The 27,435-nt window shown below is 58.8% G+C and overlaps 2 pseudogenes; one reads left to right on the forward strand and one right to left on the reverse strand.

Annotated features, from left to right (window-relative positions):
- Positions 1-21,628: 21,628 nt before the first annotated feature.
- Positions 21,629-22,418, reverse strand: LOC134808703 (protein FAM27D1-like; annotated as a pseudogene).
- A 3,112-nt stretch (positions 22,419-25,530) lies between these two features.
- LOC134808666 (protein FAM27E3-like) lies at positions 25,531-27,169 on the forward strand (annotated as a pseudogene).
- Positions 27,170-27,435: the final 266 nt, after the last annotated feature.

Here is a 27,435-nt window from a genome sequence, read left to right on the forward strand (position 1 = left end):
GATGGATGAGTGAATTGGCAGCTGACACTAGGCCTTTACACCTATGGGATCCTACGGTGCTGTAGCGAGGCCATGCAGACCTCACCAGATGTGGTGAGCCCATCCTATCTCACTCGGAGGGGTCCAAAATCGGATCTCAATGGGAGTCCGGAGAACCCAGCAGGCTTCCTGAAGCTCCCGCTCCCTCGGTGGAAGTCCCCTCAAGCAGGTCCTGAGGACAGGACCGCTGAGGTTTGTGCCTGGGATAGGACGAGACACCCGCGGCCCCCTCTGCCGCGCCGCCCCAAACAGGAACCAGGATCCAGCCGCCGCCGCGGCGGCAGCAGGAGCATCGCGGCCGCCGCGTGGCCATGGCGAAATTTAAAGGGGACGCAGCCTATCTGTCAGGAGTGGAGCGCGAGTCAGCTCAGCCAATGCGCATGCGCGAGGCGCGAGCGGTTTCTCCGGTCACAGTGGTTCCCACGGTTGTCTTAGGAACCAGTCCCCGAGGCTTGGCAGAGCAGGAGCCCTCCGTGGCAGTGCTTGGGTTTCCAGCCTCTGAGGCTCCGGCCTCACCGCTCCGCGGGGTCGAAGGGAATGTCTGCGGATGCCTGGAGTCGCAAAGGGCCGACCATGATGACGGAACCCCAGGCAGAGACGGGGGAAGCAGCACGGGATCCCAGCCTCAGGCAAGCAGTGACGGTGTTGATTGGGGTGAGTCTCCCCAAAACTCATGCCGCCGTCCGTGATCTCGAGGATGTGGAGGCCTGCGTGCCCCTGGGCTGCTCTCTCACCCGAGGGTGGTTCTCCTCCAGAGCAGAACCCCGCAGCCTCAGGGGTTGCCTGGAGGTGTGTATTTCAATGCCTCTGCTGTATGACTCTGTGTGTGTGTGTGTTTCTGTGTGTGTGTCTCCCATTCCCTCTTCTCTCTCTGTCTCTCAGTCTCTGTGTGTTTCTTTCCCACTCTGTGGGTTTGTGCCAGCCGAAGTTGCGTCAGGGCTACCAGGTCGCTTGAGGATTGGGGGTATTGCGAATTTTGTAGAAACCTCTTTGCTCCTCTGGTAGGCATATGAAAACGTGGCTTGCGTAAGGCAAAGGCGGCCCCCCCAGCCCCCGGGTCCCCGGTGTTCTTTGATTTTCCTTGGCAATGATAGAAAGGTCACCGGTTTCCCCCTTCCACTGGCACATGCCTGGAACCCAGCCTCTGTTTCACCGTCCCCCAGTATGTCTCCGGTGACACACATTAACACCAACTGCTGTGAGACTGGCCAGTGCCACGCGTGCTCACATGGTCTCCCCCTCGGATTCGCCTCTCTTCCTCTTTGCAGGTGTCCTATAAGCAGGGTCGGGTTTCCAGATCCCCAGGGCTTTTACAAACGAGGCAGGCCACCGCTCTTTCAAAGGAGGAGGGAGGCAGAGGGCTGATGGATGAGTGAATTGGCAGGTGACCCTAGACCTTTAGACCTATGGGATCATTCGGTGCTGTAGCGAGGCCATGCCGACCTCACCAGATGTGGTGAGCCCAACCTATCTCACTCGGAGGGGGCCAAAATCGGATCTCAACGGGACTCCGGAGAACCCAGCAGGCTTCCTGAAGCTCCCACTCCCTCGGTGGAAGTCCCCTCAAGCAGTTCCTGAGAACAGGACCTCTGGGGATTGTGCCTGGGATTGGATGAGACAACCGCGGCCACCTCTGCCACGCCGCCCCAAACCGGAACCAGGATCCAGCCACCGCCGCGGCGGAAGCAGGAGCATCGCGGCCGCCGCGTGGCCATGGCGAAATTTAAAGGGGACGCAGCCTATCTGTCAGGAGTAGATCGCGAGTCGGCTCAGCCAATGCGCATGCGCGAGGCACGAGCGGTTTCTCCCGTCACAGTGGTTCCCACGGTTGTCTTAGAAACCAGTCCCCGAGGCTTGGCAGAGCAGGAGCCCTCCGTGGCAGTGCTTGGGTGTCGAGGCTCTGAGGCTCCGGCCTCAGCTCTCCACGGGGTCGAAGGGAACGTCTGCGGATGCCTAGAGTCGCAAAGGGCCGACCATGATGACGGAACCCCAGGCAGAGACGGGGGAAGCAGCACGGGTTACCAGCCTCAGGCATGCACGGACGGTGTTGGTTGGGGTGAGTCTCCCCAAAACTCGTGCCGCCGTCCGTGATCTCCAGGACGGGTCGGCCTGCGTGCCCCTGGGCTGCTCTCTCACCCGAGGGTGGTTCTCCTCCAGAGCAGAACCCCGCAGCCTCAGGGGTTGCCTGGGGGTGTGTATTTCAATGCCTCTGCTGTATGACTCTGTGTGTGTGTGTGTGTGTGTGTGTTTCTGTGTGTGTGTCTCCCATTCTCTCTTCTCTCTCTGTCTCTCAGTCTCTGTGTGTTTCTTTCCCACTGTCTGTGGGTTTGTGCCAGCCGAAGTTGTGTCAGGGCTACCAGGTCGCTTGAGGATTGGGGGTGTTGCGAATATTGTAGAAACCTCTTTTCTCCTCTGGTAGGCATTTGAGAACGTGGCTTCGGTCCGGCACAGGCGCCCCCCCAAGCCCCCGGGTCCCAGGTGTTCCTTGATTTTCCACGGCATTGATGGAAAGGTCACCCTTTTCCCCCTTCCACCGGCACATGCCTGGAACCCAGTCTCTGTTTCACCTTCCCCGAGCATGTCTCTGGTGACACACATTAACACCAACTGCTGTGAGATTGGCCAGTGACACGCGTGGTCACATGATCCCCCCTCGGATACGCGTCTCTTCCTCTTTGCAGGTGTCCTATACGCACGGTCGGCTTTCCGGATCCCCAGGGCTTTTACAAGCGGGGCAGGCCACTGCTCTTTCAAAGGAGGAGGGAGGCAGAGGGCTGATGGATGAGTGAATTGGCAGCTGACACTAGGCCTTTACACCTATGGGATCCTACGGTGCTGTAGCGAGGCCATGCAGACCTCACCAGATGTGGTGAGCCCATCCTATCTCACTCGGAGGGGGCCAAAATCGGATCTCAACGGGAGTCCGGAGAACCCAGCAGGCTTCCTGAAGCTCCCGCTCCCTCGGTGGAAGTCCCCTCAAGCAGGTCCTGAGGACAGGACCGCTGAGGTTTGTGCCTGGGATAGGACGAGACACCCGCGGCCCCCTCTGCCGCGCCGCCCCAAACAGGAACCAGGATCCAGCCGCCGCCGCGGCGGCAGCAGGAGCATCGCGGCCGCCGCGTGGCCATGGCGAAATTTAAAGGGGACGCAGCCTATCTGTCTGGAGTGGAGCGCGAGTCGGCTCAGCCAATGCGCATGCGCGAGGCGCGAGCGGTTTCTCCGGTCACAGTGGTTCCCACGGTTGTCTTAGGAACCAGTCCCCGAGGCTTGGCAGAGCAGGAGCCCTCCGTGGCAGTGCTTGGGTTTCCAGGCTCTGAGGCTCCGGCCTCACCGCTCCGCGGGGTCGAAGGGAATGTCTGCGGATGCCTGGAGTCGCAAAGGGCCGACCATGATGACGGAACCCCAGGCAGAGACGGGGGAAGCAGCACGGGATCCCAGCCTCAGGCAAGCAGTGACGGTGTTGATTGGGGTGAGTCTCCCCAAAACTCATGCCGCCGTCCGTGATCTCGAGGACGTGGAGGCCTGCGTGCCCCAGGGCTGCTCTCTCACCCGAGGGTGGTTCTCCTCCAGAGCAGAACCCCGCAGCCTCAGGGGTTGCCTGGAGGTGTGTATTTCAATGCCTCTGCTGTATGACTCTGTGTGTGTGTGTGTTTCTGTGTGTGTGTCTCCCATTCTCTCTTCTCTCTCTGTCTCTCAGTCTCTGTGTGTTTCTTTCCCACTCTGTGGGTTTGTGCCAGCCGAAGTTGCGTCAGGGCTACCAGGTCGCTTGAGGATTGGGGGTATTGCGAATTTTGTAGAAACCTCTTTGCTCCTCTGGTAGGCATATGAAAACGTGGCTTGCGTAAGGCAAAGGCGGCCCCCCCAGCCCCCGGGTCCCCGGTGTTCTTTGATTTTCCTTGGCATTGATAGAAAGGTCACCGGTTTCCCCCTTCCATTGGCACATGCCTGGAACCCAGCCTCTGTTTCACCGTCCCCCAGTATGTCTCCGGTGACACACATTAACACCAACTGCTGTGAGACTGGCCAGTGCCACGCGTGCTCACATGGTCTCCCCCTCGCATTCGCCTCTCTTCCTCTTTGCAGGTGTCCTATAAGCAGGGTCGGGTTTCCAGATCCCCAGGGCTTTTACAAACGAGGCAGGCCACCGCTCTTTCAAAGGAGGAGGGAGGCAGAGGGCTGATGGATGAGTGAATTGGCAGGTGACCCTAGACCTTTAGACCTATGGGATCATTCGGTGCTGTAGCGAGGCCATGCTGACCTCACCAGATGTGGTGAGCCCAACCTATCTCACTCGGAGGGGGCCAAAATCGGATCTCAACGGGACTCCGGAGAACCCAGCAGGCTTCCTGAAGCTCCCACTCCCTCGGTGGAAGTCCCCTCAAGCAGTTCCTGAGAACAGGACCTCTGGGGATTGTGCCTGGGATTGGATGAGACAACCGCGGCCACCTCTGCCACGCCGCCCCAAACAGGAACCAGGATCCAGCCACCGCCGCGGCGGAAGCAGGAGCATCGCGGCCGCCGCGTGGCCATGGCGAAATTTAAAGGGGACGCAGCCTATCTGTCAGGAGTAGATCGCGAGTCGGCTCAGCCAATGCGCATGCGCGAGGCACGAGCGGTTTCTCCCGTCACAGTGGTTCCCACGGTTGTCTTAGAAACCAGTCCCCGAGGCTTGGCAGAGCAGGAGCCCTCCGTGGCAGTGCTTGGGTGTCGAGGCTCTGAGGCTCCGGCCTCAGCTCTCCACGGGGTCGAAGGGAACGTCTGCGGATGCCTAGAGTCGCAAAGGGCCGACCATGGTGACGGAACCCCAGGCAGAGACGGGGGAAGCAGCACGGGTTACCAGCCTCAGGCATGCACGGACGGTGTTGGTTGGGGTGAGTCTCCCCAAAACTCGTGCCGCCGTCCGTGATCTCCAGGACGGGTCGGCCTGCGTGCCCCTGGGCTGCTCTCTCACCCGAGGGTGGTTCTCCTCCAGAGCAGAACCCCGCAGCCTCAGGGGTTGCCTGGGGGTGTGTATTTCAATGCCTCTGCTGTATGACTCTGTGTGTGTGTGTGTGTGTGTGTGTTTCTGTGTGTGTGTCTCCCATTCTCTCTTCTCTCTCTGTCTCTCAGTCTCTGTGTGTTTCTTTCCCACTGTCTGTGGGTTTGTGCCAGCTGAAGTTGTGTCAGGGCTACCAGGTCGCTTGAGGATTGGGGGTGTTGCGAATATTGTAGAAACCTCTGTTCTCCTCTGGTAGGCATTTGAGAACGTGGCTTCGGTCCGGCACAGGCGCCCCCCCAAGCCCCCGGGTCCCAGGTGTTCCTTGATTTTCCACGGCATTGATGGAAAGGTCACCCTTTTCCCCCTTCCACCGGCACATGCCTGGAACCCAGTCTCTGTTTCACCTTCCCCCAGCATGTCTCTGGTGACACACATTAACACCAACTGCTGTGAGATTGGCCAGTGACACGCGTGGTCACATGATCCCCCCTCGGATACGCGTCTCTTCCTCTTTGCAGGTGTCCTATACGCACGGTCGGCTTTCCGGATCCCCAGGGCTTTTACAAGCGGGGCAGGCCACTGCTCTTTCAAAGGAGGAGGGAGGCAGAGGGCTGATGGATGAGTGAATTGGCAGCTGACACTAGGCCTTTACACCTATGGGATCCTACGGTGCTGTAGCGAGGCCATGCAGACCTCACCAGATGTGGTGAGCCCATCCTATCTCACTCGGAGGGGTCCAAAATCGGATCTCAATGGGAGTCCGGAGAACCCAGCAGGCTTCCTGAAGCTCCCGCTCCCTCGGTGGAAGTCCCCTCAAGCAGGTCCTGAGGACAGGACCGCTGAGGTTTGTGCCTGGGATAGGACGAGACACCCGCGGCCCCCTCTGCCGCGCCGCCCCAAACAGGAACCAGGATCCAGCCGCCGCCGCGGCGGCAGCAGGAGCATCGCGGCCGCCGCGTGGCCATGGCGAAATTTAAAGGGGACGCAGCCTATCTGTCAGGAGTGGAGCGCGAGTCAGCTCAGCCAATGCGCATGCGCGAGGCGCGAGCGGTTTCTCCGGTCACAGTGGTTCCCACGGTTGTCTTAGGAACCAGTCCCCGAGGCTTGGCAGAGCAGGAGCCCTCCGTGGCAGTGCTTGGGTTTCCAGCCTCTGAGGCTCCGGCCTCACCGCTCCGCGGGGTCGAAGGGAATGTCTGCGGATGCCTGGAGTCGCAAAGGGCCGACCATGATGACGGAACCCCAGGCAGAGACGGGGGAAGCAGCACGGGATCCCAGCCTCAGGCAAGCAGTGACGGTGTTGATTGGGGTGAGTCTCCCCAAAACTCATGCCGCCGTCCGTGATCTCGAGGATGTGGAGGCCTGCGTGCCCCTGGGCTGCTCTCTCACCCGAGGGTGGTTCTCCTCCAGAGCAGAACCCCGCAGCCTCAGGGGTTGCCTGGAGGTGTGTATTTCAATGCCTCTGCTGTATGACTCTGTGTGTGTGTGTGTTTCTGTGTGTGTGTCTCCCATTCCCTCTTCTCTCTCTGTCTCTCAGTCTCTGTGTGTTTCTTTCCCACTCTGTGGGTTTGTGCCAGCCGAAGTTGCGTCAGGGCTACCAGGTCGCTTGAGGATTGGGGGTATTGCGAATTTTGTAGAAACCTCTTTGCTCCTCTGGTAGGCATATGAAAACGTGGCTTGCGTAAGGCAAAGGCGGCCCCCCCAGCCCCCGGGTCCCCGGTGTTCTTTGATTTTCCTTGGCAATGATAGAAAGGTCACCGGTTTCCCCCTTCCACTGGCACATGCCTGGAACCCAGCCTCTGTTTCACCGTCCCCCAGTATGTCTCCGGTGACACACATTAACACCAACTGCTGTGAGACTGGCCAGTGCCACGCGTGCTCACATGGTCTCCCCCTCGGATTCGCCTCTCTTCCTCTTTGCAGGTGTCCTATAAGCAGGGTCGGGTTTCCAGATCCCCAGGGCTTTTACAAACGAGGCAGGCCACCGCTCTTTCAAAGGAGGAGGGAGGCAGAGGGCTGATGGATGAGTGAATTGGCAGGTGACCCTAGACCTTTAGACCTATGGGATCATTCGGTGCTGTAGCGAGGCCATGCCGACCTCACCAGATGTGGTGAGCCCAACCTATCTCACTCGGAGGGGGCCAAAATCGGATCTCAACGGGACTCCGGAGAACCCAGCAGGCTTCCTGAAGCTCCCACTCCCTCGGTGGAAGTCCCCTCAAGCAGTTCCTGAGAACAGGACCTCTGGGGATTGTGCCTGGGATTGGATGAGACAACCGCGGCCACCTCTGCCACGCCGCCCCAAACCGGAACCAGGATCCAGCCACCGCCGCGGCGGAAGCAGGAGCATCGCGGCCGCCGCGTGGCCATGGCGAAATTTAAAGGGGACGCAGCCTATCTGTCAGGAGTAGATCGCGAGTCGGCTCAGCCAATGCGCATGCGCGAGGCACGAGCGGTTTCTCCCGTCACAGTGGTTCCCACGGTTGTCTTAGAAACCAGTCCCCGAGGCTTGGCAGAGCAGGAGCCCTCCGTGGCAGTGCTTGGGTGTCGAGGCTCTGAGGCTCCGGCCTCAGCTCTCCACGGGGTCGAAGGGAACGTCTGCGGATGCCTAGAGTCGCAAAGGGCCGACCATGATGACGGAACCCCAGGCAGAGACGGGGGAAGCAGCACGGGTTACCAGCCTCAGGCATGCACGGACGGTGTTGGTTGGGGTGAGTCTCCCCAAAACTCGTGCCGCCGTCCGTGATCTCCAGGACGGGTCGGCCTGCGTGCCCCTGGGCTGCTCTCTCACCCGAGGGTGGTTCTCCTCCAGAGCAGAACCCCGCAGCCTCAGGGGTTGCCTGGGGGTGTGTATTTCAATGCCTCTGCTGTATGACTCTGTGTGTGTGTGTGTGTGTGTGTGTTTCTGTGTGTGTGTCTCCCATTCTCTCTTCTCTCTCTGTCTCTCAGTCTCTGTGTGTTTCTTTCCCACTGTCTGTGGGTTTGTGCCAGCCGAAGTTGTGTCAGGGCTACCAGGTCGCTTGAGGATTGGGGGTGTTGCGAATATTGTAGAAACCTCTTTTCTCCTCTGGTAGGCATTTGAGAACGTGGCTTCGGTCCGGCACAGGCGCCCCCCCAAGCCCCCGGGTCCCAGGTGTTCCTTGATTTTCCACGGCATTGATGGAAAGGTCACCCTTTTCCCCCTTCCACCGGCACATGCCTGGAACCCAGTCTCTGTTTCACCTTCCCCGAGCATGTCTCTGGTGACACACATTAACACCAACTGCTGTGAGATTGGCCAGTGACACGCGTGGTCACATGATCCCCCCTCGGATACGCGTCTCTTCCTCTTTGCAGGTGTCCTATACGCACGGTCGGCTTTCCGGATCCCCAGGGCTTTTACAAGCGGGGCAGGCCACTGCTCTTTCAAAGGAGGAGGGAGGCAGAGGGCTGATGGATGAGTGAATTGGCAGCTGACACTAGGCCTTTACACCTATGGGATCCTACGGTGCTGTAGCGAGGCCATGCAGACCTCACCAGATGTGGTGAGCCCATCCTATCTCACTCGGAGGGGGCCAAAATCGGATCTCAACGGGAGTCCGGAGAACCCAGCAGGCTTCCTGAAGCTCCCGCTCCCTCGGTGGAAGTCCCCTCAAGCAGGTCCTGAGGACAGGACCGCTGAGGTTTGTGCCTGGGATAGGACGAGACACCCGCGGCCCCCTCTGCCGCGCCGCCCCAAACAGGAACCAGGATCCAGCCGCCGCCGCGGCGGCAGCAGGAGCATCGCGGCCGCCGCGTGGCCATGGCGAAATTTAAAGGGGACGCAGCCTATCTGTCTGGAGTGGAGCGCGAGTCGGCTCAGCCAATGCGCATGCGCGAGGCGCGAGCGGTTTCTCCGGTCACAGTGGTTCCCACGGTTGTCTTAGGAACCAGTCCCCGAGGCTTGGCAGAGCAGGAGCCCTCCGTGGCAGTGCTTGGGTTTCCAGGCTCTGAGGCTCCGGCCTCACCGCTCCGCGGGGTCGAAGGGAATGTCTGCGGATGCCTGGAGTCGCAAAGGGCCGACCATGATGACGGAACCCCAGGCAGAGACGGGGGAAGCAGCACGGGATCCCAGCCTCAGGCAAGCAGTGACGGTGTTGATTGGGGTGAGTCTCCCCAAAACTCATGCCGCCGTCCGTGATCTCGAGGACGTGGAGGCCTGCGTGCCCCAGGGCTGCTCTCTCACCCGAGGGTGGTTCTCCTCCAGAGCAGAACCCCGCAGCCTCAGGGGTTGCCTGGAGGTGTGTATTTCAATGCCTCTGCTGTATGACTCTGTGTGTGTGTGTGTTTCTGTGTGTGTGTCTCCCATTCTCTCTTCTCTCTCTGTCTCTCAGTCTCTGTGTGTTTCTTTCCCACTCTGTGGGTTTGTGCCAGCCGAAGTTGCGTCAGGGCTACCAGGTCGCTTGAGGATTGGGGGTATTGCGAATTTTGTAGAAACCTCTTTGCTCCTCTGGTAGGCATATGAAAACGTGGCTTGCGTAAGGCAAAGGCGGCCCCCCCAGCCCCCGGGTCCCCGGTGTTCTTTGATTTTCCTTGGCATTGATAGAAAGGTCACCGGTTTCCCCCTTCCATTGGCACATGCCTGGAACCCAGCCTCTGTTTCACCGTCCCCCAGTATGTCTCCGGTGACACACATTAACACCAACTGCTGTGAGACTGGCCAGTGCCACGCGTGCTCACATGGTCTCCCCCTCGGATTCGCCTCTCTTCCTCTTTGCAGGTGTCCTATAAGCAGGGTCGGGTTTCCAGATCCCCAGGGCTTTTACAAACGAGGCAGGCCACCGCTCTTTCAAAGGAGGAGGGAGGCAGAGGGCTGATGGATGAGTGAATTGGCAGGTGACCCTAGACCTTTAGACCTATGGGATCATTCGGTGCTGTAGCGAGGCCATGCCGACCTCACCAGATGTGGTGAGCCCAACCTATCTCACTCGGAGGGGGCCAAAATCGGATCTCAACGGGACTCCGGAGAACCCAGCAGGCTTCCTGAAGCTCCCACTCCCTCGGTGGAAGTCCCCTCAAGCAGTTCCTGAGAACAGGACCTCTGGGGATTGTGCCTGGGATTGGATGAGACAACCGCGGCCACCTCTGCCACGCCGCCCCAAACCGGAACCAGGATCCAGCCACCGCCGCGGCGGAAGCAGGAGCATCGCGGCCGCCGCGTGGCCATGGCGAAATTTAAAGGGGACGCAGCCTATCTGTCAGGAGTAGATCGCGAGTCGGCTCAGCCAATGCGCATGCGCGAGGCACGAGCGGTTTCTCCCGTCACAGTGGTTCCCACGGTTGTCTTAGAAACCAGTCCCCGAGGCTTGGCGGAGCAGGAGCCCTCTGTGGCAGTGCTTGGGTGTCGAGGCTCTGAGGCTCCGGCCTCAGCTCTCCACGGGGTCGAAGGGAACGTCTGCGGATGCCTAGAGTCGCAAAGGGCCGACCATGATGACGGAACCCCAGGCAGAGACGGGGGAAGCAGCACGGGTTACCAGCCTCAGGCATGCACGGACGGTGTTGGTTGGGGTGAGTCTCCCCAAAACTCGTGCCGCCGTCCGTGATCTCCAGGACGGGTCGGCCTGCGTGCCCCTGGGCTGCTCTCTCACCCGAGGGTGGTTCTCCTCCAGAGCAGAACCCCGCAGCCTCAGGGGTTGCCTGGGGGTGTGTATTTCAATGCCTCTGCTGTATGACTCTGTGTGTGTGTGTGTGTGTGTGTGTTTCTGTGTGTGTGTCTCCCATTCTCTCTTCTCTCTCTGTCTCTCAGTCTCTGTGTGTTTCTTTCCCACTGTCTGTGGGTTTGTGCCAGCCGAAGTTGTGTCAGGGCTACCAGGTCGCTTGAGGATTGGGGGTGTTGCGAATATTGTAGAAACCTCTTTTCTCCTCTGGTAGGCATTTGAGAACGTGGCTTCGGTCCGGCACAGGCGCCCCCCCAAGCCCCCGGGTCCCAGGTGTTCCTTGATTTTCCACGGCATTGATGGAAAGGTCACCCTTTTCCCCCTTCCACCGGCACATGCCTGGAACCCAGTCTCTGTTTCACCTTCCCCGAGCATGTCTCTGGTGACACACATTAACACCAACTGCTGTGAGATTGGCCAGTGACACGCGTGGTCACATGATCCCCCCTCGGATACGCGTCTCTTCCTCTTTGCAGGTGTCCTATACGCACGGTCGGCTTTCCGGATCCCCAGGGCTTTTACAAGCGGGGCAGGCCACTGCTCTTTCAAAGGAGGAGGGAGGCAGAGGGCTGATGGATGAGTGAATTGGCAGCTGACACTAGGCCTTTACACCTATGGGATCCTACGGTGCTGTAGCGAGGCCATGCAGACCTCACCAGATGTGGTGAGCCCATCCTATCTCACTCGGAGGGGGCCAAAATCGGATCTCAACGGGAGTCCGGAGAACCCAGCAGGCTTCCTGAAGCTCCCGCTCCCTCGGTGGAAGTCCCCTCAAGCAGGTCCTGAGGACAGGACCGCTGAGGTTTGTGCCTGGGATAGGACGAGACACCCGCGGCCCCCTCTGCCGCGCCGCCCCAAACAGGAACCAGGATCCAGCCGCCGCCGCGGCGGCAGCAGGAGCATCGCGGCCGCCGCGTGGCCATGGCGAAATTTAAAGGGGACGCAGCCTATCTGTCTGGAGTGGAGCGCGAGTCGGCTCAGCCAATGCGCATGCGCGAGGCGCGAGCGGTTTCTCCGGTCACAGTGGTTCCCACGGTTGTCTTAGGAACCAGTCCCCGAGGCTTGGCAGAGCAGGAGCCCTCCGTGGCAGTGCTTGGGTTTCCAGGCTCTGAGGCTCCGGCCTCACCGCTCCGCGGGGTCGAAGGGAATGTCTGCGGATGCCTGGAGTCGCAAAGGGCCGACCATGATGACGGAACCCCAGGCAGAGACGGGGGAAGCAGCACGGGATCCCAGCCTCAGGCAAGCAGTGACGGTGTTGATTGGGGTGAGTCTCCCCAAAACTCATGCCGCCGTCCGTGATCTCGAGGACGTGGAGGCCTGCGTGCCCCAGGGCTGCTCTCTCACCCGAGGGTGGTTCTCCTCCAGAGCAGAACCCCGCAGCCTCAGGGGTTGCCTGGAGGTGTGTATTTCAATGCCTCTGCTGTATGACTCTGTGTGTGTGTGTGTTTCTGTGTGTGTGTCTCCCATTCTCTCTTCTCTCTCTGTCTCTCAGTCTCTGTGTGTTTCTTTCCCACTCTGTGGGTTTGTGCCAGCCGAAGTTGCGTCAGGGCTACCAGGTCGCTTGAGGATTGGGGGTATTGCGAATTTTGTAGAAACCTCTTTGCTCCTCTGGTAGGCATATGAAAACGTGGCTTGCGTAAGGCAAAGGCGGCTTCCCCAGCCCCCGGGTCCCCGGTGTTCTTTGATTTTCCTTGGCATTGATAGAAAGGTCACCGGTTTCCCCCTTCCATTGGCACATGCCTGGAACCCAGCCTCTGTTTCACCGTCCCCCAGTATGTCTCCGGTGACACACATTAACACCAACTGCTGTGAGACTGGCCAGTGCCACGCGTGCTCACATGGTCTCCCCCTCGGATTCGCCTCTCTTCCTCTTTGCAGGTGTCCTATAAGCAGGGTCGGGTTTCCAGATCCCCAGGGCTTTTACAAACGAGGCAGGCCACCGCTCTTTCAAAGGAGGAGGGAGGCAGAGGGCTGATGGATGAGTGAATTGGCAGGTGACCCTAGACCTTTAGACCTATGGGATCATTCGGTGCTGTAGCGAGGCCATGCCGACCTCACCAGATGTGGTGAGCCCAACCTATCTCACTCGGAGGGGGCCAAAATCGGATCTCAACGGGACTCCGGAGAACCCAGCAGGCTTCCTGAAGCTCCCACTCCCTCGGTGGAAGTCCCCTCAAGCAGTTCCTGAGAACAGGACCTCTGGGGATTGTGCCTGGGATTGGATGAGACAACCGCGGCCACCTCTGCCACGCCGCCCCAAACCGGAACCAGGATCCAGCCACCGCCGCGGCGGAAGCAGGAGCATCGCGGCCGCCGCGTGGCCATGGCGAAATTTAAAGGGGACGCAGCCTATCTGTCAGGAGTAGATCGCGAGTCGGCTCAGCCAATGCGCATGCGCGAGGCACGAGCGGTTTCTCCCGTCACAGTGGTTCCCACGGTTGTCTTAGAAACCAGTCCCCGAGGCTTGGCGGAGCAGGAGCCCTCTGTGGCAGTGCTTGGGTGTCGAGGCTCTGAGGCTCCGGCCTCAGCTCTCCACGGGGTCGAAGGGAACGTCTGCGGATGCCTAGAGTCGCAAAGGGCCGACCATGATGACGGAACCCCAGGCAGAGACGGGGGAAGCAGCACGGGTTACCAGCCTCAGGCATGCACGGACGGTGTTGGTTGGGGTGAGTCTCCCCAAAACTCGTGCCGCCGTCCGTGATCTCCAGGACGGGTCGGCCTGCGTGCCCCTGGGCTGCTCTCTCACCCGAGGGTGGTTCTCCTCCAGAGCAGAACCCCGCAGCCTCAGGGGTTGCCTGGGGGTGTGTATTTCAATGCCTCTGCTGTATGACTCTGTGTGTGTGTGTGTGTGTGTGTGTTTCTGTGTGTGTGTCTCCCATTCTCTCTTCTCTCTCTGTCTCTCAGTCTCTGTGTGTTTCTTTCCCACTGTCTGTGGGTTTGTGCCAGCCGAAGTTGTGTCAGGGCTACCAGGTCGCTTGAGGATTGGGGGTGTTGCGAATATTGTAGAAACCTCTTTTCTCCTCTGGTAGGCATTTGAGAACGTGGCTTCGGTCCGGCACAGGCGCCCCCCCAAGCCCCCGGGTCCCAGGTGTTCCTTGATTTTCCACGGCATTGATGGAAAGGTCACCCTTTTCCCCCTTCCACCGGCACATGCCTGGAACCCAGTCTCTGTTTCACCTTCCCCGAGCATGTCTCTGGTGACACACATTAACACCAACTGCTGTGAGATTGGCCAGTGACACGCGTGGTCACATGATCCCCCCTCGGATACGCGTCTCTTCCTCTTTGCAGGTGTCCTATACGCACGGTCGGCTTTCCGGATCCCCAGGGCTTTTACAAGCGGGGCAGGCCACTGCTCTTTCAAAGGAGGAGGGAGGCAGAGGGCTGATGGATGAGTGAATTGGCAGCTGACACTAGGCCTTTACACCTATGGGATCCTACGGTGCTGTAGCGAGGCCATGCAGACCTCACCAGATGTGGTGAGCCCATCCTATCTCACTCGGAGGGGGCCAAAATCGGATCTCAACGGGAGTCCGGAGAACCCAGCAGGCTTCCTGAAGCTCCCGCTCCCTCGGTGGAAGTCCCCTCAAGCAGGTCCTGAGGACAGGACCGCTGAGGTTTGTGCCTGGGATAGGACGAGACACCCGCGGCCCCCTCTGCCGCGCCGCCCCAAACAGGAACCAGGATCCAGCCGCCGCCGCGGCGGCAGCAGGAGCATCGCGGCCGCCGCGTGGCCATGGCGAAATTTAAAGGGGACGCAGCCTATCTGTCTGGAGTGGAGCGCGAGTCGGCTCAGCCAATGCGCATGCGCGAGGCGCGAGCGGTTTCTCCGGTCACAGTGGTTCCCACGGTTGTCTTAGGAACCAGTCCCCGAGGCTTGGCAGAGCAGGAGCCCTCCGTGGCAGTGCTTGGGTTTCCAGGCTCTGAGGCTCCGGCCTCACCGCTCCGCGGGGTCGAAGGGAATGTCTGCGGATGCCTGGAGTCGCAAAGGGCCGACCATGATGACGGAACCCCAGGCAGAGACGGGGGAAGCAGCACGGGATCCCAGCCTCAGGCAAGCAGTGACGGTGTTGATTGGGGTGAGTCTCCCCAAAACTCATGCCGCCGTCCGTGATCTCGAGGACGTGGAGGCCTGCGTGCCCCAGGGCTGCTCTCTCACCCGAGGGTGGTTCTCCTCCAGAGCAGAACCCCGCAGCCTCAGGGGTTGCCTGGAGGTGTGTATTTCAATGCCTCTGCTGTATGACTCTGTGTGTGTGTGTGTTTCTGTGTGTGTGTCTCCCATTCTCTCTTCTCTCTCTGTCTCTCAGTCTCTGTGTGTTTCTTTCCCACTCTGTGGGTTTGTGCCAGCCGAAGTTGCGTCAGGGCTACCAGGTCGCTTGAGGATTGGGGGTATTGCGAATTTTGTAGAAACCTCTTTGCTCCTCTGGTAGGCATATGAAAACGTGGCTTGCGTAAGGCAAAGGCGGCCCCCCCAGCCCCCGGGTCCCCGGTGTTCTTTGATTTTCCTTGGCATTGATAGAAAGGTCACCGGTTTCCCCCTTCCATTGGCACATGCCTGGAACCCAGCCTCTGTTTCACCGTCCCCCAGTATGTCTCCGGTGACACACATTAACACCAACTGCTGTGAGACTGGCCAGTGCCACGCGTGCTCACATGGTCTCCCCCTCGGATTCGCCTCTCTTCCTCTTTGCAGGTGTCCTATAAGCAGGGTCGGGTTTCCAGATCCCCAGGGCTTTTACAAACGAGGCAGGCCACCGCTCTTTCAAAGGAGGAGGGAGGCAGAGGGCTGATGGATGAGTGAATTGGCAGGTGACCCTAGACCTTTAGACCTATGGGATCATTCGGTGCTGTAGCGAGGCCATGCCGACCTCACCAGATGTGGTGAGCCCAACCTATCTCACTCGGAGGGGGCCAAAATCGGATCTCAACGGGACTCCGGAGAACCCAGCAGGCTTCCTGAAGCTCCCACTCCCTCGGTGGAAGTCCCCTCAAGCAGTTCCTGAGAACAGGACCTCTGGGGATTGTGCCTGGGATTGGATGAGACAACCGCGGCCACCTCTGCCACGCCGCCCCAAACCGGAACCAGGATCCAGCCACCGCCGCGGCGGAAGCAGGAGCATCGCGGCCGCCGCGTGGCCATGGCGAAATTTAAAGGGGACGCAGCCTATCTGTCAGGAGTAGATCGCGAGTCGGCTCAGCCAATGCGCATGCGCGAGGCACGAGCGGTTTCTCCCGTCACAGTGGTTCCCACAGTTGTCTTAGAAACCAGTCCCCGAGGCTTGGCAGAGCAGGAGCCCTCTGTGGCAGTGCTTGGGTGTCGAGGCTCTGAGGCTCCGGCCTCAGCTCTCCACGGGGTCGAAGGGAACGTCTGCGGATGCCTAGAGTCGCAAAGGGCCGACCATGATGACGGAACCCCAGGCAGAGACGGGGGAAGCAGCACGGGTTACCAGCCTCAGGCATGCACGGACGGTGTTGGTTGGGGTGAGTCTCCCCAAAACTCGTGCCGCCGTCCGTGATCTCCAGGACGGGTCGGCCTGCGTGCCCCTGGGCTGCTCTCTCACCCGAGGGTGGTTCTCCTCCAGAGCAGAACCCCGCAGCCTCAGGGGTTGCCTGGGGGTGTGTATTTCAATGCCTCTGCTGTATGACTCTGTGTGTGTGTGTGTGTGTGTGTGTTTCTGTGTGTGTGTCTCCCATTCTCTCTTCTCTCTCTGTCTCTCAGTCTCTGTGTGTTTCTTTCCCACTGTCTGTGGGTTTGTGCCAGCCGAAGTTGTGTCAGGGCTACCAGGTCGCTTGAGGATTGGGGGTGTTGCGAATATTGTAGAAACCTCTTTTCTCCTCTGGTAGGCATTTGAGAACGTGGCTTCGGTCCGGCACAGGCGCCCCCCCAAGCCCCCGGGTCCCAGGTGTTCCTTGATTTTCCACGGCATTGATGGAAAGGTCACCCTTTTCCCCCTTCCACCGGCACATGCCTGGAACCCAGTCTCTGTTTCACCTTCCCCGAGCATGTCTCTGGTGACACACATTAACACCAACTGCTGTGAGATTGGCCAGTGCCACGCGTGGTCACATGATCCCCCCTCGGATACGCGTCTCTTCCTCTTTGCAGGTGTCCTATACGCACGGTCGGCTTTCCGGATCCCCAGGGCTTTTACAAGCGGGGCAGGCCACTGCTCTTTCAAAGGAGGAGGGAGGCAGAGGGCTGATGGATGAGTGAATTGGCAGCTGACACTAGGCCTTTACACCTATGGGATCCTACGGTGCTGTAGCGAGGCCATGCAGACCTCACCAGATGTGGTGAGCCCATCCTATCTCACTCGGAGGGGGCCAAAATCGGATCTCAACGGGAGTCCGGAGAACCCAGCAGGCTTCCTGAAGCTCCCGCTCCCTCGGTGGAAGTCCCCTCAAGCAGGTCCTGAGGACAGGACCGCTGAGGTTTGTGCCTGGGATAGGACGAGACACCCGCGGCCCCCTCTGCCGCGCCGCCCCAAACAGGAACCAGGATCCAGCCGCCGCCGCGGCGGCAGCAGGAGCATCGCGGCCGCCGCGTGGCCATGGCGAAATTTAAAGGGGACGCAGCCTATCTGTCTGGAGTGGAGCGCGAGTCGGCTCAGCCAATGCGCATGCGCGAGGCGCGAGCGGTTTCTCCGGTCACAGTGGTTCCCACGGTTGTCTTAGGAACCAGTCCCCGAGGCTTGGCAGAGCAGGAGCCCTCCGTGGCAGTGCTTGGGTTTCCAGGCTCTGAGGCTCCGGCCTCACCGCTCCGCGGGGTCGAAGGGAATGTCTGCGGATGCCTGGAGTCGCAAAGGGCCGACCACGATGACGGAACCCCAGGCAGAGACGGGGGAAGCAGCACGGGATCCCAGCCTCAGGCAAGCAGTGACGGTGTTGATTGGGGTGAGTCTCCCCAAAACTCATGCCGCCGTCCGTGATCTCGAGGACGTGGAGGCCTGCGTGCCCCTGGGCTGCTCTCTCACCCGAGGGTGGTTCTCCTCCAGAGCAGAACCCCGCAGCCTCAGGGGTTGCCTGGGGGTGTGTATTTCAATGCCTCTGCTGTATGACTCTGTGTGTGTGTGTGTTTCTGTGTGTGTGTCTCCCATTCTCTCTTCTCTCTCTGTCTCTCAGTCTCTGTGTGTTTCTTTCCCACTCTGTGGGTTTGTGCCAGCCGAAGTTGCGTCAGGGCTACCAGGTCGCTTGAGGATTGGGGGTGTTGCAAATTTTGTAGAAACCTCTTTGCTCCTCTGGTAGGCAAATGAAAACGTGGCTTGCGTAAAGCACAGGCGGACCCCCAGCCCCCAGGTCCCCGGTGTTCTGTGATTTTCCTTGGCATTGATAGAAAGGTCACCGGTTTCCCCCTTCCACTGGCACATGCCTGGAACCCACCCTCTGTTTCACCGTCCCCCAGCATGTCTCCGGTGACACACATTAACACCAACTGCTGTGAGACTGGCCAGTGCCACGCTTGCTCACATGGTCTCCCCCTCGGATTCGCCTCTCTTCCTCTTTGCAGGTGTCCTATAAGCAGGGTCGGGTTTCCAGATCCCCAGGGCTTTTACAAACGAGGCAGGCCACCGCTCTTTCAAAGGAGGAGGGAGGCAGAGGGCTGATGGATGAGTGAATTGGCAGGTGACCCTAGACCTTTAGACCTATGGGATCATTCGGTGCTGTAGCGAGGCCATGCCGACCTCACCAGATGTGGTGAGCCCAACCTATCTCACTCGGAGGGGGCCAAAATCGGATCTCAACGGGACTCTGGAGAACCCAGCAGGCTTCCTGAAGCTCCCACTCCCTCGGTGGAAGTCCCCTCAAGCAGTTCCTGAGAACAGGACCTCTGGGGATTGTGCCTGGGATAGGACGAGACACCCGCGGCCCCCTCTGCCACGCCGCCCCAAACAGGAACCAGGATCCAGCCGCCACCGCGGCGGAAGCAGGAGCATCGCGGCCGCCGCGTGGCCATGGCGAAATTTAAAGGGGACGCAGCCTATCTGTCTGGAGTGGAGCGCGAGTCGGCTCAGCCAATGCGCATGCGCGAGGCACGAGCGGTTTCTCCCGTCACAGTGGTTCCCACGGTTGTCTTAGAAACCAGTCCCCGAGGCTTGGCAGAGCAGGAGCCCTCCGTGGCAGTGCTTGGGTGTCGAGGCTCTGAGGCTCCGGCCTCAGCTCTCCACGGGGTCGAAGGGAACGTCTGCGGATGCCTAGAGTCGCAAAGGGCCGACCATGATGACGGAACCCCAGGCAGAGACGGGGGAAGCAGCACGGGATCCCAGCCTCAGGCATGCACGGACGGTGTTGGTTGGGGTGAGTCTCCCCAAAACTCGTGCCGCCGTCCGTGATCTCCAGGACGGGTCGGCCTGCGTGCCCCTGGGCTGCTCTCTCACCCGAGGGTGGTTCTCCTCCAGAGCAGAACCCCGCAGCCTCAGGGGTTGCCTGGGGGTGTGTATTTCAATGCCTCTGCTGTATGACTCTGTGTGTGTGTGTGTGCGTGTTTGTGTTTTTGTGTGTGTGTGTCTGTGTGTGTGTCTCCCATTCTCTCTTCTCTCTCTGTCTCTCAGTCTCTGTGTGTTTCTTTCCCACTCTGTGGGTTTGTGCCAGCCGAAGTTGCGTCAGGGCTACCAGCTCGCTTGAGGATTGTGGGTATTGCGAATTTTGTAGAAACCTCTTTGCTCCTCTGGTAGGCATATGAAAACGTGGCTTGCGTAAGGCAAAGGCGGCCCCCCCAGCCCCCGGGTCCCCGGTGTTCTTTGATTTTCCTTGGCATTGATAGAAAGGTCACCGGTTTCCCCCTTCCATTGGCACATGCCTGGAACCCAGCCTCTGTTTCACCGTCCCCCATTATATCTCCGGTGACACACATTAACACCAACTGCTGTGAGACTGGCCAGCGCCACGCGTGCTCACATGGTCTCCCCTTCGGATTCGCCTCTCTTCCTCTTTGCAGGTGTCCTATAAGCACGATAGGCTTTCAGGATCCCCAAGGCTTTTACAAACGGGGCAGGCCACTGCTCTTTCAAAGGAGGAGGGAGGCAGAGGGCTGATGGATGAGTGAATTGGCAGCTGACACTAGGCCATTAGACCTATCGGATCATTCGGTGCTGTAGCAAGGCCATGCCGACCTCACAAGATGTGGTGAGCCCAACCTACCTCACTGGGAGGGGGCCAAAATCGGATCTCAATGGGAGTCCGGAGAACCCAGCAGGTGTCCTGAAGCTCCCACTCTCTCGGTGGATGTCGGCTCAAGCAGATCCTGAGGACAGGACCGCTGGGGTTTGTGCCTGGGATTGGACGAGACAACCGCAGCCACCTCTGCCACGCCGCCCCAAACAGGAACCAGGATGCAGCCGCCACCACGGCGGCAGCAGGAGCCTCACGGCCGCTGTGTGGCGATGGCGAAATTTAAAGGGGACGCAGCCTATCTGTCAGGAGTGGAGCGCGATTCGGCTCAGCCAATGCGCATGCACGAGGCGCGATCGGTTTCTCCTGTCACAGTGGTTCCCACGGTTGTCTTAGAAACCAGTCCCCGAGGCTTGGCAGAGCAGGAGCCCTCCGTGGCAGTGCTTGGGTGTCGAGGCTCTGAGGCTCCGGCCTCACCTCTTCACTTGGTCGAGGGGTACGTCTGCGGATGCCTGTATTCCCAAAGGGCCGACCATGATTATGAAACCCCAGGCAGAGACGGGGGAAGCAGCACGGGATCCCAGCCTCAGGCCTGCACGGACTGTGTTGGTTGGGGTGAGTCTCCCCAAAATTCGTGCCGCCGTCTGTGATCTGGAGGACGGGTCGGCCTGCATCCCCCTGGGCTGCTCTCTCACCCGACTGTTTTTCTCCTCCAGAGCAGAAACCTGCAGCCTCAGGTGTTGCCTGGGGTTGTCTATTTCAATGCCTCTGCTGTATGACTCTGTGTGTGTGTGTGTGTGTGTGTGTGTGTGTGTGTGTCTGTGTGTGTCTCCCATTCTCTCTTCTCTCTTTGTCTCTCAGTCTCTGTGTGTTTCTTTCCCACCGTGTCTGTGTTTTTGCCATCCGAAGTTGCGTCAGGGCTACCAGGTCAGTGAAGGATTGGCGGTTTTGCGAATTTTGCAGAAACCTCTTTGCTCCTCTGGTAGGCATTTGAAAATATGGCTTGGGTCAGACACAGGCGGCCCCCCCAGCCCCCGGGTCCCAGGTGTTCTTTGATTTTCCTTGGAATTGAAGGAAATGTCACCCGTTTCCCCCTTCCACCGGTACGTGCCTGGAACCCAGCCTTTGTTTCACCGTCCCCCAGTATGTCTCCGGTGACACACATTCACCCTAACTGCTGTGGGATTCGCCAGTGCTAGGCGTGGTCACATGGTCTCCCCCTCGGATTTGCCTCTGTTCCTCTTTTCAGGTGGTCTGTAAAGAGCGGTCGGCTTTCCGGAACCCTAGGGCTTTTACAAGCGGGGCAGGCCACTGCTCTTTCAAAGGAGGAGGGAGGCAGAGGGCTGATGGAAGAGTGAATTTGCAGCGTATTCTAGGCCTGTAGACCTATGGCATCATTCGGTGCTGCAGTGAGGCCCTGCCAGCCTCACCAGATGTGGTGAGCCCATCCTATCCCACTCAGCGGAGGCCAAAATCGGATCTCAACGGGTGTCTGGAGAACACAGCAGGCGTCCTGAAGCTCCCCCTCCCTCGGTGGAAGTCGGCTCAAACAGGTCCTGAGGACAGGACCCCTGGGGTTTCGGCCTGCGATAGGAAGAGACACCCGCGGCCCCCTCTCCCACGCCACCCCATACAGGACCCGGGATCCAGCCGACGCCGCGGCGGCCGCAGGAGCATCGCAGCCGCCTCGTGGCGATGGCGAAATTTAAAGGGGATGCAGCCTGTCTGTCAGGAGTGGAGCGTCAGTCGGCTCAGCTAATGCGCATGCGTGAGGCGCGAGCGGTTTCTCCCATCACAGTGGTTCCCACAGTTGTCTTTGAAACCAGTCCCCGAGCCTTGGCAGAGCAGGAGCCCTCCTTGGCAGTGCTTGGGTGTGGAGGCTCTGAAGCTCCGGCCTCACCTCTCCGCGGGGTCGAAGGGAACGTCTGCGGATGCCTGGAGTCGCAAAGGGCCGACCATGATGATGAAACCCCAGGCGCAGACGGGGGAAGCAGCAAGGGATCCCAGCCTCAGGCCTGCACTGTCGGTGTTGGTTGGGGTGAGTCTCCCCAAAAGTTGTGCCGCCATCCGTGATCTCGAATACGGGTTGTCCTGCATGCCCCTGCGCTGCTCTCTCACCCGAGGGTGGTTCTCCTCCAGAGCAGAACCCCACAGCCTCAAGGGTTGCCTGGGGTTTTGTATTTCAATGCCTCTGCTGTATGACTCTGTGTGTGTTTGTGTATGTGTGCGTGTCTCCCATTCTCTCTTCTCTCTCTGTCTCTCAGTCTCTGTGTGTTTCTTTCCCACTCTCTGTGGGTTTGTGTGTGCATGCCCGTGTGCGTGTGTGTTTTTGTCTGGATGTGCCCTGTGTGCCACATAGCAGTTTTTCGCATGGCGGCCTGTCTTTGTTGAGCCTCTTTCTGTGTCTATGCCTGGGTCATGAGGCCAGATGTCAATCGTTTTTGCTGCCGCGGATCCACTTTGGCTCTGTGAAAGCCTGTCCCACGTGAGGAGATGCGTCGGTCTCGGAGCAATTGAAGTCTCATCCCCATCTTCAGCGGCCTCTTTTCTAGGATCAAGATGAACACACTGCAGACGAGGAGAAGAATCCCACAGGAGCTCTTTGTCCTACAGGAAAGCATCGGTCCCACTTCAGAGAAGATTCTTTCGTCTTTTCACAACTCTTCTCTGAGAAATGAAGCCACACCAGCATACAGTCTGCAAGAGGAAGCCGGGAATGAGAGATGGCAACAATCCCTGTCCCTGGAACGCTGGCCTCCCTGGAGAAGCCACCCTTTTGGAAACTCACCCCTTATGTCTGTGGAGGTGGCAGGGTGCTGTGTCCTGCCTGGGCTCCGGCCTCTGCTCTGTCGTCCGTCTTGCTCTGCCTCCCCTGTTTCTGAGGGGCCTGGATGCCTCTAGCTCTGGCCAAATGCCTTCAACAAAGATGACTTCCCAGTCTGTCAGGGAGACTTTTCTTCGAGATCCGTGTCATGATTGTTTCTCTCTACAAACGTGTTTCTGCTTGATTGGGCTGGTCTCATGACCTGGGAACTCTTGGCTTCCATAGGTGTCTCAGGCAGGGAAGCTTCCTTCTTCTACACCTTTCCCCTCATGGGTGGATGGATTGCCTAGAATGAGCGCTAGGTGACCGTGACTGGCCTTGTCTTCCAGGACAGGTGGTGTCGCATTTCTTCTGCACTTCCTATCTCATTCTTGAGGGACATCCTCTCCTCTGCTCCTGGGTGGACTGATCCCCTTGATCATCTGGCAGAAAAGAATGTCAGGGAACCCAAGGGTTGGGGGCTGGTGCTGGGGCTCGGTGCAGCCAAAGTTGTGTCAGGGCTGCCAGGGCCTTGGAGGGTTTGGGGTGGGGCGAATTTTGCAGAAACCTCTTTGCTCCTCTGGTAGGCATTTGAAAACTTGGCTTGGGTCCGGCACAGCCCCCCCCCCTCCCCGCGTGTCCCATGTTTTTTTCGATTTTCCTTGGCATTGATGGAAAGGTCACCCATTTCCCCCTTCCACCTGCACGTTCCTGGACACCACCCTTTGTTTCACCATCTCCCCGTATGCCTCCAGTGACACACATTAACACCAGCTGCTGTGGGATAGGCCAGTGCCACGCGTGGTCACATGGTCTCCGCCTCGGATTTGCCCCTGTTCCTCTTTGCAGGTGTCCTGTAAAGCGCTGTCGGGTTTCCGGAGCCCCAGAGCTTTTAGAAGCAAGGCAGGCCACTGCTCTTTCTAAGAAGGAGGGCATTGAAAAACACACCCCCAAGCAATCCCTGAGGCTGTGATGTTCTGCTCTCTACGAGAACGACCCTCGGGTGAGAGAGCAGCCCAGGGGCATGCAGGCCGACCTGTCCTAGAGATCACTGACAGAGGCACGACTTTTGGGGAGACTCACCCCAACCAACACCGTCCGGGCAGGCCTGAGGCTGGGATCCCGTGCTGCTTCCCCCATCTCTGCTGGGCTTTCCTCATGGTAGTCAGCCCTTTGCGACTCCTGGCATCTGGGCACATTCCCGTCAACCCCATGAAGAGGTTAGGCCGGAGCCTCAGAGCCCCGAAACCCAAGCACTGCCACGGAGGGCTCCTTCTTCGCCAAGCCTCGGAGACTGGTTTCTAAGACAACCGTGGGAACCACTGTGACTGGAGAAGCCGCTCCCGCCTCGCGCATGCGCATTGGCTGAGCCAACTCGCGCTCCGCTCCTGGAAGGCAGGCTGGGTCCCCTTTAAATACTGTCACCTCTGAGCACCGCAGCAGCGAGGCTCCTGCTACCCCCGTGGCGGCGGCTAGATCCAGGGTCCAGTTTGGGGCAGTGTGGGAGAGCGGGCCGCGGGTGTCTTCTCCTGTCACAGGGCCGAACCCCGAGGAGTCTTCACCTCAGGACCTGCTTGAGCCGACTTCCACCGAGGGAGGGGGAGCTTCAGGACGCCTGCTGTGTTCTCTGGGCTCCCATTGAGATCCGATTTTGGTCCCCTTCGAGTGAGATAGGATGGGCTCACCAAATCTGGTGAGGCAGGCAGGGCCTCGCTGCAGCACAGAATGATCCCATAGGTCTCAAGGCCTAGTGTCAGCTGCAAATTCACTCATCCATCAGCCCTCTGCCTCCCTCCTCCTTTGAAAGAGCAGTGGCCTGTCCCGCTTGTAAAAGCCCTAGGGTCCGGAAAGCTGACCGCGCTTTACAGGACACCTGCATAGAGGAACAGGGGCGAATCCGAGGTGGAGACCATGTGACCACGCGTGGCACTGGCGTATCCCACAGCAGTTGGTGTTAATGTGTGTCACCGGAGGCATACGGGGCGACGGTGTAACAAAGGGTGGTGTCCAGGCATGTGCCGGTTGAATGGGGAAACCGTTGACCTTTCCATCAATGCCAAGGAAAATTGAAGAACACCTAGGACCCAGGGGGTGGGGGTCCTGTGCCTGACCCAAGCCACATTTTCACATGCCTACCAGAGGAGCAAAGAGGTTTCTGCAAAATTCGCCCCACCCCCAACCCTCCACCGCCCTGGTAGCCCTGATGCAACTTCGGCTGTGCCCAGCCACAGCCCCAGCCCCAGCCCAGTCCGTTTGGTTCCCTGACATTCATTTCAGCCAGAAGATCAAGGGAGTCAGTCCACCCAGGAGCAGAGGAGAGGATGTCCCTCATGAATTAGACAGGAGGTGCAGAGGAAATGCGACACTACCTTTCCTGGAAGACAAGGCCAGTCACGGTCGCCTAGCGCTCATTCTAGGCAATCCATCCACCCATGAGGGGAAAGGTGGAGAAGAAGGAAGCTTCCCTGCCTGAGACACGAATGGAAGCCAGGAGCTCTCAGGTCATGTGTCCTGCCCAATCAAGCAGAAACACATTTGTAGAGAGAAACAATCACGACACGGATCTCGAAGAAATGTCTCCCTGACGGACTGGGAAGTCATCTTTGTTGAAGACATTGGGCGTCAGCGAGAGGCATCGAGGCACTTGAGACACAGGTGGGGCAGAGCAGGAGGGAGGACAGGGCAGATGCCGGCGGCCAGGCAGGATATATCACCGTTCCACTGCCAGGGTCATAAAGGTTGGGGTTCCAAAAGGGTGGCTTCTCCAGAGAGGCCAGCGTTCCAGTGACAGGGATTGTTGCCATCTCCCATTCCCGGCTTCCTCTTCCAGACCGTATTGTGGTGTGGCTTCATTTCTCAGAGAAGAGCCATGAAAAGATACAAGCATCTTCTCTGACGTGGGTCTGCTGGTCTCCTGCAGGACAAAGGCTCCTGTGGGGCTCGTGTCCTCGTCTGCAGTGTGTTCCTCTTGATCCTAGAAAAGAGGCCGCTCAGGATGGGGATGATATTTCAATTGCTCTGGGACTGAAGCATCTCCTCACGTGGGCCAGGCCTTCACACACCCAAAGCGGAACCGCGTCGGCGAAAAGGATTGACAACTGGTCTCATGACCCAGGCAGAGAGGCAGAAACAGGCTCACCAAAGACAGGCCGCCATGCGAGAAGCAGCTTTGTGGTGCAGAGGGCACATTCGGCCAAGGACACACAGGCACACGGGCACACACACACAAACCGACAGAGAGAGGGAAAGAAACACACAGAGACTGAGAGACAGAGAGAGAAGAGAGAATGGGAGACACACACACAGACACACACACACACACATACACACACAGACACACGCACACACATACACACACACACACACAGAGTCTTATAGCAGAGGCATTGAAACACACACCCCCAGGCAACCCCTGAGGCTGTGGTGTTCTGCTTTCTACGAGAATGACCCTTCGGTGAGAGAGCACCCCAGGGGCACGCAGGCTGTCCTCGAGATCACCGCGTCACGACTTTTGGGGAGACTCACCCCAACCAACACCGTCCGGACAGGCCTGAGGGAGGGATGCCGTCCTGCCTTCTCCGGACTCTGCGTCGGGTTTCCTCACCCTGTTTGGCCCTTTGTGACTCTTGGCATCCGGAGACTTTCCCCTCGACCCGGTGGAGAGGTCAGGCCGGAGCCTCAGAGCCTTGACACCGAAGCACTGCCACGGAAGTCTCCCCCTTTGCCAAGCCTCGGGGACTGGTTTCTAAGACAACCATGGGAACCACTGTGAAGGGAGAAGCTGCTCGAGTTTCGCGCATGCGCATTGGCTGAGCCGACTCGTTCTCCCCTCCTGGCAGTCAGGCTGCGTCCCCTTTAAAGAACGCCACCGCTGAGAACTGACCCTTAGATCTCCCTTCCTGAATTTCTTTAGGGAAAGCAACAACCATCCCTGTAAGCCATGGGTTTCCATGTGGAGGAAGGAGAGGGCTAGTTGTCTGAGAGGGAAACTGCTTAAGGCTGCAGACTAGGAAATGGGATTCCAGGTTTAAGATAGCTCCTTTCTGGACCTCAGTCCTTCACCTAGTCACCTAGTCACAGGGTGGATTGCCTCTAAAGATACTTAGGAGAAAAGGAACCAAATTCGGGATGGTTCTCCTTGCTTTAAGCCTTGAAGGGAGATGGGGAGGCCAACCCTTCTCTGCAGACCGTGATCCTCACTAGACAGAGGAGTTCCAAACCTGCCCATCTCATCCCATGCACTGACGGTGCCTGGCCTGGCTCCAAACTCCTGAAAGGAACTATTTTACAGGTTCCAAAAAGGGGACACTGTTGATAATAATAATAAAATGAAACAATCTGATTGGGGCATTGCTGGATCAGAAAATGTGTGACCTTTTTAAAGTTAAATTGTTAAAAAATTTTAACTATTAAACATTTTAAATATTAAGCCTGATCTGTTTGGTAGCCCTGGAGCAGGGCTGAGGCATAGAGAGAAACCTTTCCTTCAGCCAGGTTGTCTGTGTCACACTGATTTATTTTTGTTTTATTTGTGGATTTCTTAATGGACCCAATGGTGGTTCCTCTTTGCACCCCTCGGGTTGACAGGCAATTCCTTCCTAGCACAGTTCTCAGCTCTGGTTTAGTTTTCATAACTTTTGGGGGTCCAGGGAGCCATGAGACTGGAGATAGAAAGCAGAAGTGCACTGGGGCGGTGGGTCTGCCTTGGCTTACCCCCAAATTTCTGGATTCCAGGTGCCTTGCTCCAGTCCCCGCCCCATCCTAGGCTCAGGATGCTCTCCCACCCTACTAACCACTGGTCTGGTCAAAGCCCAAGCTGCTGCCAGCCGCCATGT

Source organism: Pan troglodytes, chromosome 17 (assembly GCF_028858775.2).
Source record: "Pan troglodytes isolate AG18354 chromosome 17, NHGRI_mPanTro3-v2.0_pri, whole genome shotgun sequence".
NCBI classification, from domain to species: Eukaryota; Metazoa; Chordata; class Mammalia; order Primates; family Hominidae; genus Pan; species Pan troglodytes.